This window comes from Punica granatum, chromosome 1 (genome assembly GCF_007655135.1).
Source record: "Punica granatum isolate Tunisia-2019 chromosome 1, ASM765513v2, whole genome shotgun sequence".
Taxonomy (NCBI): Eukaryota; Viridiplantae; Streptophyta; class Magnoliopsida; order Myrtales; family Lythraceae; genus Punica; species Punica granatum.
The window spans coordinates 30221270-30227868 of record NC_045127.1 but is presented as its reverse complement, the minus strand read 5'-3'; positions in this window follow the sequence as shown (position 1 = coordinate 30227868).

Below are 6599 nucleotides of genomic sequence, written 5' to 3'. Positions count from 1 at the left end.
GAGAAAATAAGAGGGAGTTTAGAGAAGAGCGCTTGTGTTACCCCGTTGGTTTGGTCGGTGGCCATAGTGGAGGGTGGGCAGGGATCCCGTCCTCTGTGATGTTGCTTGAGGGGCTTTTGGATTGGGTTCAATTGCCTTGGATCGTCATGGAGCCTGGAAACGAGAATGATTTGCTTCAGAATGCGGAAGCGCTTGGCAGGGAACAAAAGGAATGATAGATGCGGAAGTTTCAAAAGCTACATCAGGGATTTTCTTTAAAGTCGAAAGTTCGATACAACAAAAGATCCCTCTTCCGTCGTGCGGCTTATAGTTTTGCCTGCACGTGGGGAACATCATCTGTAGTCATGGGGCCTCATGCGGAGGTTGGTTCTTCCTCCTTGTCTTCATCCTCGCCCCGGGCACAAGTTTCAACCAAGTTGATTGTCGGTCCCGAGCTTGACGCATGGTCAAGGAAGGGGTTGGCCTAGACATTTAGGGGCCAGAGATCGTTGGAGGAGAATTCTCGTGCCTCGATCATCTTCCGCAGTTTGCTCCGAAGGACGCGACAATTTTCTGTCTTATGCCCCGGCGCACCCATATGGTATTCACAACGGAAATTCTAATCTTGATTTATAGGGTTGAGCTTAGGATGAGGGGCCTCAGGTGTGATTTTCCTAGCCGCCAGGAGTTGGTGATAGATTCGTGACTGGAGGGTCAGCAGAGGCGAGTGCTGAGTTTGCGGCCTGGTTTGCCCCATTTGTTGAGGTCGCGAGGGTAGGGCCTGTTGAGCTGGTAGCAGAGTTCCTGAAGCAGGGGGCCTATTTGGGAATGCTCGAGGATGGCCGGCACATAGTTATGAACGAATGGCCGTGGGATCCGTGGCGAAGGATAGGCCAACGAGGCCGAGTAGTAAAACGACCCGGCTTGGTACTGCTGTTGGTACTGCATGAGAGGTGGGGCACATGCCCAAGCGGTCGGTGGTGTAAGCGTGTTCACCGAGTACTGTTGGGCGACTGGACATCTCAAGTTGACAGCGTTAATCTTTGGGGGCAGACGTATGCCCGGGAAGAGATCCCCATTGCCATCACCAGAATCGAGGCGAGATTCACCTACCTGGAGGGCCTCGATGGCCTTCTCCATCTTATTCAATCTTCGTTCTTGTTCTGTTTCTATTTCAAGGAGAAAAATTGTCGGTAGAGCTACAAGGGCTGCCTGAGTTGGCGTGCTCGGTTCAAGGACGAGGATGCTTATGGGAGGTGTTATTCGGTAAGAAAAGCTTATGCGGGATCGTGGGGCTTGGAAAGGGAAAGGCTCAACGGTGTGAGTATGGGTGGTTGGCGCCGAAGACACCATCGGCGAAGGAACAGTGTAGATTGGAGCCATGGTTAGCATGAAGACCCCGTGGAGGCATGAACAGGGCCGGTCCTGACGTTGAAAGTATCAACGCCGGGAGAGGTGTGGTTGCCGGAACTGTGGACAGCGGTGAAGGGACAGTAACCGGGTGGACTGCCAGTACGAGCATTACTGATGCGGGAGCATCTTTATTCTTCGGAGCAAGGGCCAGCAGGATCCATGGGATTGGGTCAACTATTGGCCCCTGCAAGATGGAGCTGAGGAAGCACGGTTTGGGCCTCTTAGTAGGGCCATGAACTCGGTCATGTTAGCTGCCATGTTGGCGGCTAGTTGATTAACCGTGCTTAGAGCGTTGCAATGCTTGCGGCATCATGAGTAGGTGGCATTGCTGGAGTTGTCGATGGAGGAGGAGCATATGCCAGCGATGGTGGCGGGAACCCCGAGTGTGGTAGGGCGCACCCGTTGAAGTTGGCGGCGGATAATACGTCGAGGGTGCCCCTGAATAGCCTGGTAGTGTTCTTGTGGAATTCGGTGGCGATGGCGCTTGGGTTGCCGGTGGATGAGAATGAATCGGCGCAGGTGGATTGATTTCTTCGGGAATACCAGTCAACTCTCTTGTGCCATTCTTATGCGTAGGTGGGTGGGATACCGGTGCGGAGTTGCCATCGATTAGTACCTGTATCCACAAGTGTGTGAGTGTGACTGTTATATGTTGGCCAATTTTCAAAATATAAATGATTAAGTGTATGAATGCATGAGTTTGAAAACGCTAATGCCATTACATCAGTTCGATTCACATTCTATAACTTACAAAGATTGTTTGTTTGAAAAAGGGAATAAAAACATTAAACCGACACTACTACATCCCGTAGTTGAGTGTGCGCTACGCGGGTCCTATGCGGGGCGAAAAACACTAACAAACTAAACCTAAGGATGGGAGACCTTGCGCGCTTTTGCCCACGCTCGGTCCAGCATAGCGCTCAAACTCGCTATCTCCCTGTCTTGGCTCGTCATGTGCGCGTGTGTCCAAACTAGCTCTCCTTGCAGCTCCCTCTGATTAGTAAGCTCTGAACGTGTCTCGACAAGCTCTCGGTAGAGTCGATCTCACTCCTCCTTGATAGACTGCAACTCTGTTCGCATGGCTCCTTGGACGGAGCTCTCTGTCTCTGAACGTCTGTCGGCGGTGCCAGAGGAATAGGTGTCGTGCGAGGCTAATGAACAGGTGCTAGTCCGTGCGAATGGAACTGAGCCACGTACGCTGCGGTAGCTAAAAAAGCTCGCTCCTCATCAGTGGGATTCTCCGGGAAGTAAAGCTCCTAAACAACACGAGTGCCCCACAAGCGTCGAACTTCTCGAACTCGTAGAAACCTATCTGGGAGTGAAGCTGTTGTGTCTACCCACATGAACCAATATAGAATGCGATCCGCCTCTGTGGGAATATCCTGTAAGCTACTGAGTTGTCTGATGACTCGGCCTGGAAAGACGAGCGTGCTCCTCAAATGACTAATCAAAGGAAGTCCTATAACCGAAAGACATCCAATGGCCATGGGACCGCCGAAACTCCAACGAGCGGCCCACAGAAACTGTGCTGGGGTGAGCTCCTCCATAAACTGCTTCCAATCAATGTAGTCACGCTCGGAAGGTCGAAACACATGAAGCAAACGAGCAATAAGTGAACGCTCATCGGTGATGTAGGAAAAAGGGCGGGATGAGCAGAACGGCCTGATGTGTGCAAGGAGCCAAATCTGCAGAAGATTTGGAGATCCTCTCATTCTGCCACGTCGAACCTCTCGTACATAGTCAAGAGACCGTATGGTCTCAGCCAAAACGGCTTCAACGTAACTATGGCCTCTTACCACTTGGAGGATGACTTGGGCAAGTGCCCCCGTCTATGAGGTTTGACGAGTACGAGAACAGAATGATCCCGAATATGAGCAAGAGGAACCCATGACAGGCGTCACGCTGATAGGATTCTCCTGTAGCGTAGAGTGCATGGATGTGTATGAAGTTTACGAGCCATGCAGTCCTAACACTATGCTCCCATCCGTTCTTGAGCTCACCACGAACTTCTTCGTCTCGGAGACCTAAAAGAATGCCGAGTCTACTCTGTATCGTGGCGAACTAGTTAGGTACCACGATGTCGCGAGTCGGCATGGGGTCGTTAGATAAGTGTCGTGTATTCCTCTACTATAAGAGCTAGCTCTATCCCCTGAAAGTCGAATACGGCCCTCTGAGTGTCCCAGAAGTTGATAGCGGTTCTGAGCATGGTCCAATCGATGAGAGAATCAGCAAGTAGTGGCAAGTCTCCTATGATGAGCTTGAGGAACGCGCGGTCAACTGGGCGAAATGTTGTCCAAAGGCGAATAATATCTGCGGTCGGTATAATGATGGCATCGAGCCTAAGATAGGGATGCGAGTGGTCCATTCTTACCTAAATGGAAAAAATTTCGGTTTAATGTTTACAGACAAACTGATGTAATACCCTAGTTGTTTGAAAACATGCATGCAAGTTCAGAAAAAATAAACTATAACTCGGTTCTTTACACTGTACATCACTCTTTCAGTAAAAACAGAAAAAGGCCCGCCTAAGGAAGAAAAAAACTACGGACCGACTCAAAGACTTAACTTTGGGGTCAATTGACGGCATGAAGGTTAAATTGGTCCAGTATGACGGTCCCTGTTTATGCATGGTTTCGATTCTACTAGGATAACTACTAACTATGAAAAGAAAGAAGACATTGTTGTCAATTTGATCCAAATTTTGTACCTCAGACCATTCTAAAGATGTTATTTCCCTTTCTTTGTTGTCTACATTGATTCTGATTCCAGAATTTCATATAATATTCGGATATACTTCATTCTGGTTGCCTTTTCTCTTGTTTCTTTTCTTCCTGAAATTTCCTTTGACCATTAATTTTCCTTGATGAGTTCTTGGTGAATTGTTGCTGGAAAATTTGGAGTTGTTTGTTTAGTTCCAAAAGAACTGAAAGAGAATTGTCGAGTGGAAAAAGGCAAGAGCGGTGAGAACATTAGAGGGTTAAAAGCCACGTTTGTTTGAGTGAAAACACGAGTGTAGATTGATTCACATTCTTGAGTGTAAACACGTAAGGGAGAGAATTGTGAGGTCCTTTCTTTCTAACTTTATTTTGCAGCAATCATGTCTCACAACAGTTCTAAGAGTATTCCCGAAGGTGCTACGGAATTGGCTGATTCGAAAGTACTTATGGAGGCCATGATGAGTGAGATGAGGCGTGTGATGAGGTTGGAGTTGGAGAAGGTTCATGAACGGATAGATCGGATGGAGAACACATGTGTGGAGCAGACACGAAATGCTCCTAATGTGCGTAGGGGGGAAAGAGTTTAACCGAGGGAAGTAAGGGTTGAAGATGAAGATAATTATGGGGCTGGTTTTGATGAAGAAGATGATCGGGATTTGGTTGTCAGTAATAGGAGACGTGCAGGACGGTTTAGAGAAGTTAGGAATCGGGAAGACAATAACCTGGGTAGTATTAAGATGAAAATCCCATTGTTCCAAGGAAAGAGTGATCCCGAAGCATACCTTGAGTGGGAGAAAAAAGGTGGAGTTTGTATTTGATTGTTACAATTATTCCGAGCTTAGGAAAGTCAAATTGGCAGCCATTGAATTCTCGGATTATGCAATTGTTTGGTGGGATCAATTGGTGATAAATAGGCGAAGAAATAGAGAGCCACCTATAGATACGTGGGAGGAAATGAAAAGGGTGATGAGGAAGCGATTTGTTCCTAGTTATTACTACCGGGAGTTGTATAATAAGTTGCAAAGTCTTAGGCAAGGTAACCGGAGTGTAGAGGAATATTTTAAGGAGATGGAAGTGGCCATGATTAGAGCTAGCGTAGAGGAGGACCGGGAGGCTACTATGGCAAGATTTTTGGCTGGATTGAACCGAGAAATTCAAAATGCCGTGGAATTACAACATTATGTGGAGTTGGAGGATATGGTGCACATGGCCATCAAGATTGAAAACCAGCTCAAGAGGAGAGGCAATACACGTGCAAGCCAAAGTCCAAGCACATCCACTTGGAAACCGAATCAGTGGAAGAAAGATGAGAAGCAATCCACGTCGAAGTTGAAAACCGAGCAAAAGCAAGAAGCAACCAGCCACGTTCCTCAAGGTAAAACCGACGCTTCTACTTCCAGGAATCGTGACATTAAGTGTTTTAAATGCCAAGGCAGGGGACACATAACAAGTCAATGCCCAAACAAGCGGGTCATGGTGATGCGAGACAATGGTGAAATTGTGACCGACAATGAAGATTCTGACACCGATGACATGCCCCCATTGGAGGACGTTTCCGAAGAGGAATATTTAGCCCCTGATGCTTTGACATTGGTGGCAAGGAGAGCATTGAGCTTGCAAACAAAGGGAGTTGAAGAAGTGCAGCGGGAGAACATCTTTCACACTAGTTGTTACGTTAAAGACAAGGTATGTAGTGTGATTATTGATGGTGGTAGTTGTACTAATGTCACAAGCACAACCATGGTGGAAAAATTGGTACTGTCCATGTTGAAGCACCCTAGGCCGTACAAGTTGCAATGGTTAAATGATAGTGGTGAGATAAGGGTGAACAAGCAGGTGTTAGTTGCATTTCAAATCGGTAAATACGAAGATGAAGTGCTGTGAGATTTAGTACCGATGCAAGCAGGACACTTGTTGCTAGGGCGTCCATGGCAATTTGATAGGCGTGTGAAGCATGATGGCTTTACAAACAAATACTCCTTTGTACTTAATCAACGATCAATCACTCTTGTACCATTGACACCACAGCAAGTATATGAGGATCAAGTGAGATTGCAAAAAGAGAGTGATCAAAAGAAAGAGAGTGAACAGAAGAAAAAGAGTGAAAATCAGAGAGAGGCCGAGAAAAATGAGAGAAAAAAAGAAAATCAAAATTCGGCCATTGAAAGAAAATCAAAGAGAAAACAAAAGAATTTTTATGCAAAAATGGGAGAAATTAGGCAAGCAATGTTTTCAAATCAACCGATTATTGTACTTTTGTACAAAGAGGCATTTTTCAATACTGACGAACTTGATCTCGCTCTGCCTAATTCTGTTGTTTCTCTTTTGCAGGAGTATGAGGATGTCTTTCCCGAGGAAACACCACATGGGTTACCTCCAATCCGAGGGATTGAACATCAAATTGATTTTGTTCCCAGTGCGACAATTCCAAACCGACTAGCCTATAGGAGCAATCCTGAGGAGACAAAGGAGCTTCAACGGCAGGTAAGT